This window comes from Rhinoderma darwinii, chromosome 2 (assembly GCF_050947455.1).
Source record: "Rhinoderma darwinii isolate aRhiDar2 chromosome 2, aRhiDar2.hap1, whole genome shotgun sequence".
NCBI lineage: Eukaryota > Metazoa > Chordata > Amphibia > Anura > Rhinodermatidae > Rhinoderma > Rhinoderma darwinii.
The window spans coordinates 290,510,020-290,522,564 of record NC_134688.1 but is presented as its reverse complement, the minus strand read 5'-3'; positions in this window follow the sequence as shown (position 1 = coordinate 290,522,564).

The window sequence follows — 12,545 nt, the reverse complement described above, 5'->3', positions numbered from 1 at the left end:
AATCTTCTAAGGGGATTGCGTTTTTTTTTTTAGCAACCCTAGCTACTGGAATATCCAATTTTGGGATCTCATCCCAAGGTTTAGTGTCTTCTGGATCAAAGAGAAGTCTGTTTTTAAATTCCCTTGAGATGAAGAGTCTTTTTTCTGAATCCTCCCATTCCATCGTTACCATTTTCTTGAGATTCTCATTTACCGGAACAGTGTTTGTTTTCTTCTCCGTCAGGCCCCCAAACATCTCATCCTGGATGGCATGGTTGGTCTTCTTTGGGAATATCCATTGTCTCCCGTATTGCCTGGATTAAGGTAACGGACATATCCGAAGAGAAGAAAACATTTTTCTCCTGAGTAGATGAGGCTGAAGGCAGGAGTTCCTCTCCTTCTAACTCGCCCTCTGATAAGTAAGAACACTCCTGCTCAGAGTCAGACCCCTGAGAGGGCGGGCACTTCAGTCCGTGGCCTTTTTGCCCGGGAGTGTGATGGAGTTTCTTGAGGAGGGGTGAGGGAGGCTACTGACTGACTCACTTCCTCGTGAATCATAGCCCTAAGTTCAGACATAAACGTCAGTTGTTCCTCTTCTAGTAGTTTTGCAATAGTCTTGACACAATTGTTTTCTTATGCGACTCTGGCAGTTTTTTCCCACAAGTCGCAAATTTTTTAACCTTTTTATCAGTTTGTCTCAGAGGAATCTTTATCCTAGAGAAAACAAAAGGCAGGTAAAGTACGGTGTACTTACATACGGAGTCGTAACCCTTACCCCAAGGGTGAGACTCACATGACCATGGGACATATCTGGAATTCCGTCAGAACGAGGTAGTTCCATCACCACAACAAGCAATAGTCAAATGCAATCCAATTCACAAGATATATGCTTACGGCTGTATATATAATTCCACGTCAGAGGTATTAGCTCTTACTACATACCTGTGCGGGTCCCTTTAAATGCGGGCATTTTGGGGGGCGGGGCTTAGCTATGGCGGAGTAAGCACGCGTCTCGGGGGAGCTCCGTGCAGCAGAGTGCTCAGCAGCAGTCTGAGCCCGTCTGAAACCGGCAGGAGATGCCAGCAAAGCGTCGGGGACAAGGCACTACACCCTCCCGCTCCTTACCTCGTTCGCAGACGCGGAGTGCCAGCATGGAGCGCTTCTTATCAGCGGCGCCCGCTTCTCAGGAACTCCCAGGTGTCATGGCGGACCCGGCACTGCAGCCTGCCACGTGCAGATCCACAGGCCTTCAGCACGCAGCAGCAGGAACTCGGACACAGGGGCAGACGATCGCACCACAGCCTGGGACCAGCAACAATGAGGTACCGCACGTGTCCCCTGTCCTATCTGGACCTGTACTTCAGCCAGCCACCTTGTCCCTGCCCAGAAGCCCAGAATCTGTCCCCTTACAACCCGCATTGCATGCAGATTTGCACCTGCTCAGGGAACTGATCCAAGCTCTCCCTACCAGACAGGACTTAGATTCCCTGGTAACTAGAATTGAACAATCCCACCAACAAGACATCGCTGCCTTACAACAAGAAGTGGATAGGGTGGACACTAGGATTGCTAACACGGACCAAACGGTCTCCAATATTGACAGCAGAGTGCTAGCTCTGGAGCAGGCAGCCATTTCCAGCAGAACACATATACAGTCCCTGGCGTTACAGTTGGACGATCAAGAAAACAGGGGTCGTAGGAACAATATCCGACTGAAAGACCTCCCAGACCTGGGTCCCAGAGATGACCTTCCGGCCAGGATAACTGCCATCTTTAATACGGTCACTAATAGGCCGTTGGAAGCGACATTTTTACTGGATCGTGCTCAAAGGGTCTCTCGGCCCGGTCCGAATGACCCATCTAACCCTCGTGATGTTCTGTGTAGACTACATTACTACTCGGACAAGGATTTAATCATTCAAGTTGCGTGGTCACATGGTCCGGTTACGGTGGATGAATGCAGGGTCTCGATATATCCAGATGTCTCCCCACGCACGCTCTACACGTGGCGTCTCCTGCACCCACTACTAGAGAAGATCAAAGTGGCGGGAGCCACTTACAGATGGGGACACCCGTTCCACGTGGTCGTCAGGAAAGAATCAGCCACCTTCCTCTTGCGCCATTTCTCGGACTTGGAGGCCTTATTCAGTTTCCTGCAGATCGAGTCGTTTTCGGTCCCGGATTGGCTGGCACTGGACCGGCCGGAACCATCGCAACGCCGGCGCACTCGGCGCCCTAGCCAACATCTCAGCAGGCCTTCGCTCCGAGAGTCATTAAGGTCTCAACAGGATCTTTCGCTGATACTACCTCCTGAGGCCTGACGTACCCTCTGAAGAACCCTCAGATCTCCGTGGCAACGCCTGATCTACATTTTATAGCGCTGGGCTCCGTATAGCGCCTCATTTTGTTACAGGTTGTCCTGACAGTTCCTCCGAGGAGTGCCTTTCCCAGCGGAACTTTGTGAGCAGTCCCGGTACTTCTTCCGTGACTTTCCGAGACTTCCGTGGACTGTGAGCTATCACCGAAGACTCCACCGATTCCTACAGAACTGTAGATATGGCCCGGCATACATTTCACCCTTCCCCCCTCGTGAATTGTCAGGAAGTTGCTCATGGAACGATATCCTGTTAGTGTTGTTACACAAGGCCACATGATGTTGTCACAGGCAGTAGTATTAATATTTATAAGGTTTCATTCACTACCCGAGACCTAATTTGTGATCCGATTGTTTTATCTGTACCTTGCTGTGTGCCGCACTAGTGCTCTGATGAGTCTCTTACGTATCTCTTTCCGCTCTCCACCCTCTTTCCCCCTCCCCCCCCCTTCTCCTCTTACCTTCCTCCCCCCCCCACCCTTCTATAACAGGACGTACTAGTCTTCCGGGTCCTCCAGTAGGAGGAGTTTACTGTTACATATCTTAGGATACAGACAATGTCGCTCTGTGTTTACAGTGTTCTTTTCTCACAGCTTTTCAGGGGAAGGGTTCAGCTGGCTTATATGGCCGTGTTTTTGTAGGGTCAGGTAATATACAGTGTTATGTCCTCCCTTGCCCACCTTTTGGTGGACATCGGACGAGTTCTTGTTCAATGTTATTGTGCTGCTCGTTGCACGGGGCTCCCCCCCCCCACTTCTCTTTGGTTTTCCTTGTTCCCGTTTTGTTGCTAACCTTTTCTCCACAGGTTTTCTTGCCGTGTGGGAGTCGGCCTTTGGGCCCTTTTCTCTGTCAATTTTCCTTTTTCTCTCTGGTCTTTCCCCTCACCCCTCTTTGTCTTCCCTTCCCCCCCCCCGCCTTTTTTCATCACCCGCCGGGGACATGGCCCGTCACTCCCAGACTGACCTTCGGATAGGCTCGCTGAATGTCAAGGGGTTGCATAGTCCCGGGAAGCGATCCATTTTGTTCAACATGTTGAAAGATAGACACTTAGGTCGTGTGAACCCAGCCTATTTTCAGAAGTAAACGAGGCGTATTATGCCTCGTTTTACGTCTGAAAATAGGGCTACAATACGTCGGCAAACATCTGCCCATTCATTAGAATGGGTTTGCCGACGTACTGTGCAGACAACCTGTCATTTACGCGTCGTCGTTTGACAGCTGTCAAACGACGACGCGTAAAAATACAGCCTCGTCAAAAGAAGTGCAGGACACTTCTTTGGACGTTTTTGGAGCCGTTTTCTCATAGACTCCAATGAAAACAGCTCCAAAAACGGACGTAAAAAACGCAGCGAAAACGCAGCGAAAAACGCGAGTTGCTCAAAAAACTTCTGAAAATCAGGGGCTGTTTTCCCTTGAAAACAGCTCCGTATTTTCAGACGTTTTTGGTCACTACGTGTGAACATACCCTTACATGTAGCTTTCCTACAGGAAACGCACCTTAGTGAACAAAAACCTTTTAAGATGTCTAATCTTTGGTTTCCACACGCTTATCATAGTTTCTCTCCTGACCCGAAATCCAGGGGGACGAGTATCCTCTTGTCTCGTACTCTTCCATGGGAATTTCTGGACTCTCGCAGTGATGGGATGGGGCGAATGCTACTACTCAAGGGCCGCATTAATTCGCAGATCTACACCTTTGCTTCCTTCTACCTACCCAATGTGGGTCAAGGTTCAGCTCGGCTTTTTGGATAAGCTAGAGGAGTTTGGGGAGGGCACCATTGTCCTGGGAGGTGACTTCAATGTCGCATTGGAGCCCACCATGGATGTCTCAAAGGGGACATCGTCAATTCCGCATTCCCAACTGTGACGTATTAAACGAGCGCTTCACGAACATAATTTTGTGGACACATGGCGCCTATTACATCCGGGTGATAAAGATTTTTCTTTTTACTCATCCGTCCATGACATTTACTCCAGACTCGATTTACTATTTGTCAAACATCGCTCACTCCCAGCTTTACAGACCACCGATATTGACTCAATCTCTTTCTCAGATCATGCCCTTGTCACGCTATCCTTAACATTGCAGGCCCCGATATTGCACCAATCCCAGTGGAAGCTCAATCCGTTGCTTCTTAATGACTCCTTAGTTTCTTCAGACGTGCAGCGTACACTTGAAGACTACTTCACGGCCAATACCCCTGCAGACACAAACCCACGGGTACTGTGGGAGGCGCACAAGTGTGTTGTACGTGGCACCTTTATTAAACATGGGGCTCGATTAAAAAGGGAGCGTGCGGTGACCACTGCCCGGCTTCTAACGGAAATTAAGGTTTTAGAGTCTACTCACAAGCGTTCCCATGAATTAGCATGTAAAGTCGCGTTAATCCAGAAACGAGAAGAGCTCCGTACCCTATTAATGTCTAAGGCCAAAGCTACCCTCTTGAAATGCAAGCGCAATTTCTACGAATATGGGAACATATGTAGCAGGTCTCTGGCTAGAGCACTGAGACTCCAACAAGCGCGCACTTACGTACCCTTTATTGCAACATCCCCCACTACTCAGGCTAACTTGCCATTAGACATAGCCTCACAGTTCCGCGACTTTTATGCCTCCCTATACAACACAGATTCCACCAATCCGGCCACGATGGCAAACAACTTCCGCACACGTATCAAAAACTACATTGCAGACTCAGGTTTGCCCTCCTTGACAGAGGAGGTCCTAAGCGCACTGGAGGCTCCAATTACTCCATCAGAACTAGCTGATGCACTCAGGAACTCCGCTAACGGTAAGGCCCCGGGACCTGACGGGTTCACGCTCCCCTACTATAAAAAATTCACCGCTACCCTAACATCCTTGAACTCCTTCTCCTCCTCTGCTCGCGTTCCACCAGACACACTCAGGGCCCACATTCAAGTGATTCCCAAACCAGGGAAAGACCCTTCTCAGTGCGCTAGCTACAGGCCGATTTCGCTTCTCAACACAGACATTAAACTCTTCGCGAAGATCTTGGCGATGCGTTTGGCTCCGTTGCTCAGTGGGGTCATTCATCTTGACCAGGCGGGGTTCATGGTGGGCAGAGAGGCCCGAGACAACACCACGAAAGCGATCAATCTTATACATAAGGCTAAGCTGTCCCGTGTTCCATTGATGCTCTTGTCGACTGACGCCGAAAAGGCTTTTGACAGAGTCAATTGGACATACATGGAGGAAACACTACTCCGACTTGGCCTGGGCCCTCAGATGATGAGTTGGATCATGTCTTTGTATTCTTGCCCCTCGGCGAGGGTCCGGGTGAATGGCATTCTCTCGGAAGAATTTGCCATCCATAATGGGACACGCCAGGGCTGCCCCCTCTCTCCTCTGATTTTTATCCTGACCTTGGAACCATTTCTAAGGCATGTTCGTGCCAATCAGGACATTCAGGGCCTAGGGGAGGGCTCCCATGTTAATAAGGTGGCAGCATATGCAGATGACCTATTGTTTTTCCTGACCAACCCAACCACTTCTCTCCCGAATCTGATGCAGGAGTTTCGTCGCTTCTCCAGCCTTTCCAATTTTAAAATAAACTTTGCCAAATCGGAGGCCATGAATGTCTCCCTCCCCGCCCCCATGCTATCTACGCTAGAACAATCCTTTAGTTTTAAATGGAACTCGGTGGCGCTCAAATACCTGGGAGTGTATATCCCGGCATATTTGAAGGGAATATTTAACTTTTAACTTTCCGAGGTTTCTTACTGAGATTAAGGCGGACTGTTCTAGGTGGTTAGGAGGCACATTTACGTGGATGGGCCGATGTACTATTTTTTAAATGAATATCCTACCTCGACTACTCTACTTATTTCAGGCCCTTCCTATAGCAGTTCCACCATCACTCTTTAAAGCGATCAACTCCATACAAATATCTTTTGTCTGGAATGGCAAGCATCCACGCCTTAGTCGTTCGCTCCTGTGTCGATCCCGGAAGTCGGTTGGACTGGCTCTTCCTGACATTCGCTCGTATTACAATGCAACTCACCTGGTGCGTGTAGTGGATTGGTGTAGACACGCCCCTTTTAAGGCATGGGTAGATATTGAACAAAGCTTTTCGTCGGTCCCTCTCGAAGTATCTCCATGGCTGAAATGCGGACTTCTCACATCCCTACATCATCACCCCACGATCGGTCCCACGCTCCGATGTTGTGCCCTTACAGCGGTCCGTTCACACCTCCGGCCTCTCTGCTCCCAAATGTCTCCGATCCTGGGGAACCCATCCTTTCCCTTGGGGTTGAGTGACTTGGTGTTCAAGTCTTGGGCGGCGCTGGGTGTATTTAGGGCAGAGCACTTTCTGAAGAACTCGGAGTGGCTCTCCCTTGAGGAGTTGACACAGATGCCTGAACTCCCTCCTTTGGGTTACTGGCGTATATTTCAACTCCGCCATTTCTACTCCTCTTTACCACCTTCGGACCTATTCCTAGCTCTCCACTGGAAGACTTGTGTGTTGGCTCTGAGCCGGTTCGCCATTCCTTGTCCACGATCTATCACCTCCTCCTGAACCCGCCTGACCTCCCAGCGCCTGGTTATATTTCTGAGTGGGAGTCGGATCTGGGAATTACCCTAACCACAAACCAATGCCCTCGCATTCTCTCTCTTGCCCATAAAACCTCAATTAGCTCGCGCTACCAAGAGGCTAGTTTTAAAATACTCTCACGTTGGTATAGGACCCTGGTTCGCCTGCATCTGATTTTTCTGAACGTATCACCTCTCTGCTGGAGATGTGGATTGGACAATGGTACCCTCCTCCACACTTTCTGGTCATGCCCGCTACTTGCAGAATTCTGGGATGGGGTTAAAAAGGTGATTTGCGAGGTAACTGATACCAGCATTACTATGGATGCGGCTTTCTTCCTCCTCCATCACTGTGACATCCCAGCAAACACTTACAAACGCTCCCTGCTTCACTATCTAGTGATGGCTGCGCGACACTGCATTCCCTTGCGATGGAAGAACTCCTCTCCTCCCACTCTGTCCCTCTGGGTTTCCAAGGTCAACAATCTAATGCACATGGAGGATCTGACCTCTAGCATTCATGATAATCATGCCAGATTCTGCCTCACTTGGGCTCCTTGGATTATATTCTGGGACTCCGACTCCTACAAAGACATTCTGGGACAGATGGGCATTAGTGAATAGTTTATAATGGACGCAGTCTGGGGGAGCGGAGATCTCCCCGGAGGGAGCAGCTATCCCTCCACCCCCTTGCCCATTCTTCATCTTTTCCTCCTTCACTCTGTCTTGTATCATTTGTCTTGTGCAAAGGGGGGGGGGAGTATATAGCAGTATATCCTAGAGATGACGAGGTGGCTTATATGTGGTTAAATTTTAGTTAGGCTACTCAATTCCATGCATTCCCAACCTTGTACATGTATTTCACCCTCCCTTATGTACGTGTTTCTGTATTCTTTTTTACTGTAAAAATTTGGCTGTTAGCCATGAAAATAAAGAATTAAAAAAAATAAAAATGCGGGCGTTTTGAATTTCCCGTCTTCCAAGATGGCCACGGACAGGAAGTAGCCTGTCATTTCCGGTCACGGCTATTCCATTGAGATGCGGCTTACAAGGATGTTGCCGGCAATACCAACCTTATGGAGCTGCCGGTCCTCTCATGGTCACGCAGCCTCGGCCGGAACCTGGCTTGGGAATCCCGAACCCCACACACTACCGGAACCCTGCCTAGGATTCGTAAGGTAGGTGTTTTGGTTGGGAGCTAAGGGACCTCTAGTTAGAGAGGTAGTTAGCCTAGGCACATAGGAGGAATAGAAGGGAGAGTGCACGGACTCCGCGATCTCGCCCCCTGCCCGAGTTTTATCCAGGAGAGACGTTTCTCTGCTCCTGACCCTGTAGGGACAGGAAGAACACTGGCAAGTGGGTGGTGGGAGGGGCCTTTTAACCTCTCTGTCTTCCTCTCCCTATAGAGGTCAATAGGGCAACCTCCTGTGGTGCGGTCATGAGGGATGTACTGGAAACACCTGTATACGTATCTGTATTTAGGTCCAGTGAGAGTGATGCTTTCTTTTTGATGGCTGAATGTAGTGAAACAGCTGCTAACATTAACCGGTTAAGGACTAGGCTGTTTTACAGCTAAATGACCAGAGCAAATTTCACAATTTTGCTATGCGCTTCTTTAGATGACTATAACTCTGTAGGTGAATAAAGTTCATCTTTGAATTTTACACTCTTTTTAAAGGACATATAGGGCTTTGTTTTAGTGGCATTTGTCAGTATATATCATTTTTATTTTTTTCTCTAAAGTGGGCAAAATTGGAAAAAAATGCAAGAATTTAGCAAATGCGTCAGTTTAGGCTAGTATTTTTCACACACGGTATAGTCCACGGACAAAATTCATCTCCTTTCACGTTCTTCCACTTCTCCCGTGCATGGGGATACCAAATATGTGTGCCTTATTCACTGTGCGGGCATGTGCCAGGGCTTGGCATAAAAGGAGGCTTTTTGGCCTTTTCGGTCCAGGAATTTTGCATTTGATTTTAGAGCCGCATACTGTTTTCTGGGGGGCCTAATGCTGCTGAAACATTAGAAACACCCCATAAATGACTTCATTCACACAAGTAGACCCCACAAGGTTTTCTTCAAGGGGTTTATCATATTTTTAGACAGTCCAGTTTTCTTCTGAAAGTTTCTTGAATAAGATGGAACAAAATAAAATCAGCACTTTTTTAGCAAATGCGTCAGTTTAGGCTAGTATTTTTCACACACGGTATAGACCACGGCCAAAATTCATCTCCTTTCACGTTCTTCTACTTCTCCCGTGCATGGGGATACCAAATATGTGTGCCTTATTCACTGTGCGGGCATGTGCCAGGGCTTGGCATAAAAGGAGGCTTTTTGGCCTTTTCGGTCCAGGAATTTTGCATTTGATTTTATAGCCGCATACTGTTTTCTGGGGGGCCTAATGCTGCTGAAACATTAGAAACACCCCATAAATGACTTCATTCACACAAGTAGACCCCACAAGGTTTTCTTCAAGGGGTTTATCATATTTTTAGACAGTCCAGTTTTCTTCTGAAAGTTTCTTGAATAAGATGGAACAAAATAAAATCAGCACTTTTTTAGCAAATGCGTCAGTTTAGGCTAGTATTTTTCACACACGGTATAGACAACGGCCAAAATTCATCTCCTTTCACGTTCTTCCACTTCTCCCGTGCATGGGGATACCAAATATGTGTGCCTTATTCACTGTGCGGGCATGTGCCAGGGCTTGGCATAAAAGGAGGCTTTTTGGCCTTTTCGGTCCAGGAATTTTGCATTTGATTTTATAGCCGCATACTGTTTTCTGGGGGGCCTAATGCTGCTGAAACATTAGAAACACCCCATAAATGACTTCATTCACACAAGTAGACCCCACAAGGTTTCCTTCAAGGGGTTTATCATATTTTTAGCAAGTCCAGTTTTCTTCTGAAAGTTTCTTGAATAAGATGGAACAAAATAAAATCAGCACTTTTTTAGCAAATGCGTCAGTTTAGGCTAGTATTTTTCACACACGGTATAGACCACGGCCAAAATTCATCTCCTTTCACGTTCTTCCACTTCTCCCGTGCATGGGGATACCAAATATGTGTGCCTTATTCACTGTGCGGGCATGTGCCAGGGCTTGGCATAAAAGGAGGCTTTTTGGCCTTTTCGGTCCAGGAATTTTGCATTTGATTTTATAGCCGCATACTGTTTTCTGGTGGGCCTAATGCTGCTGAAACATTAGAATCACCCCATAAATGACTTCATTCACACAAGTAGACCCCACAAGGTTTCCTTCAAGGGGTTTATCATATTTTTAGACAGTCCAGTTTTCTTCTGAAAGTTTCTTGAATAAGATGGATCAAAATAAAATTAGCAATTTTTTAGCAAATGCGTCAGTTTATACCAGCATTTTTCACACACGGTATAGACCACGGCCAAAATTAATCTCCTTTCACATTCTTCCACTTCTCCCGTGCATGGGGATACCAAATATGTGGGCCTTATTTATCACATAGAGATGTAGGAGGGCGGAGGATAGAAGAAGATTATTTCACATATCGCTTTTTTTCAAAGCTGGTTTTACAAAACTCAACAGAGTTTCTATAACACTTCCAAAATATCTGCAAAATATAAGCAGAAATCCCAAAATATTCATCTAGGGGTATAATGGGAATTTATTTTTTGGGGTTTTCTAAAATAAGAAATTGCAGGTTAATGCAAATGGAGCTCTCCAGCAGATGAACTTTAGAAAACATCAAACATGACATCCACCCCCCACCCATTCCCTCCCTCACCCTTGGAGTAAAATCATGGGAAAAATAAAAACGTAATGTAGGGCAAATATATTTTCAACAAATTAACTAAAATTTAATAATTCAGAACAGCGTGGTATTTTTTAAAACATGGCTCAATGCACAGGCCTGGTTGTGAGGGACATGAGGGACAGAAATATCGGGAATCTTTGCGGTGCCCGTCTTTTCTGCAGACGCGGCACTTTTTCTGGGGGTTGCTTCTGGTTGCTGTTGGGGGAATCCGACTGATGAAGTGTCTTTCAGTCAGTCGCGTGACATCCTCAGACTGGGGGCATTCTCGGGTGTCCTGAACATCAAAAATGAGGCCTTCAATAATTTTTTCCTGGAAATCCAGGTATGTGTCTCTGCCTCTGTTTTTTTTGTAGAGCACAAATGAGTTGTGGATGGCCACCTGTAACAAATAAATGGTCACCTTTTTGTACCAGGTTTTAGTTTTGCGTTTTACTAAATAGGGCTGTAAAACCTGGTCGCTTAAATCCACCCCCCCCATGTACTTGTTATATTCGGACACGCTCACTGGTTTGTGCTTGTCCGATGTTGCCCCTCTTTCCCTCACTGCCACTGTTCCTGCGGTATGAATCGTGCTTAGCACATACACGTCTTTGCGATCCCTGAACTTGACCGCCAGCAATTCTTCAGATGCATAAGCACAGGAGTCCCCCTTTACCATGCGCTTCCCCACTAATTGCTGTGGAAAACCAATTCGGTTTTTGCGCATGGTACCACATGCCCCAGTCCTTGCAGCATGCAAATGCCTAAACAGGGGCACACTCGAATAAAAATTATCACAGTACAGGTGGTACCCTTTGTGAAGCAGAGGCTGCATTATCTCCCACACAATCTTACTGCTGGTGGAAAGATCAGGGGGGCATCCAGGAACATTTATTGTGCGGTCCCGCCCTTCATAAATTCTGAAGGCGGTGGTATATCCTGACCCGCTTTCACATAATTTGTAGAGCTTAACGCCATATCTTGCCCTTTTGGAAGGTAGATATTGGCGAAAGCTAAGTCTGCCATGAAAGTTGAGGAGGGATTCGTCCACACTTACATTCTGCTCAGGGGTGTAGAGTTGCAGAAATAAATTATTCAGGGAATTTATTAGCGGTCTTATTTTGAACAACCGATCCCGGTTTGCATCGGTACTTGGGGGGGCCTGTGCGTTGTCATTGAAGTGGAGGAACCTCATTATTGTCTCATAACGAGACCTGGGCATTACTGCAGAATATACTGGGGTGGCTTGGGCGGGTCTTGTTGACCAGTAAGACCTAATGGAGGGCTTTTTGACAATACCCATATTTAGGGTGAGCCCCAAAATTTTTTTTAATTCCTGCAAATTGGTGGGCGTCCAATCTCTGGCATGGGTGGATGAAGGTTTCTGCCTTATATATTGCGTGGCATATAAATTTGTTTCGTGGACAATCTGATTTAGGATGTCGTCCGTTATAAATAAATGGAAGTAATCCATTTGGACAAAATTTGTATTGTCCACGGTTATGCCAGGAGTGGCCGTAAATCCGTGGATTCTAGGCCCAAAAGATGGGGCAGGTGCCCATACAAGAGCCTGGACTGGAGGGACCAGGCTGTCCCGTGCTACAGCGCTACTTGGCCCTGCGCTTTCATGTTCTGTAGTTTCAACTGCATCAGGGACAACGTCCCCTGAAGATGAACCTGAAGTGACGCTGTCATCGTCACTACCTAAAACAGGTTCCATCTCGGACGCCATCTCTGATGCGGTCTCCGACTCAGACCACAGCATGGCGTATGCCTCCTCGGCGCTAAACAACTTCCTCGCCATAACGTAACTAACATTAACACTAACTAAACAAATTATTTTTTTTTTTTTTTATAAAACACACAAACTAAC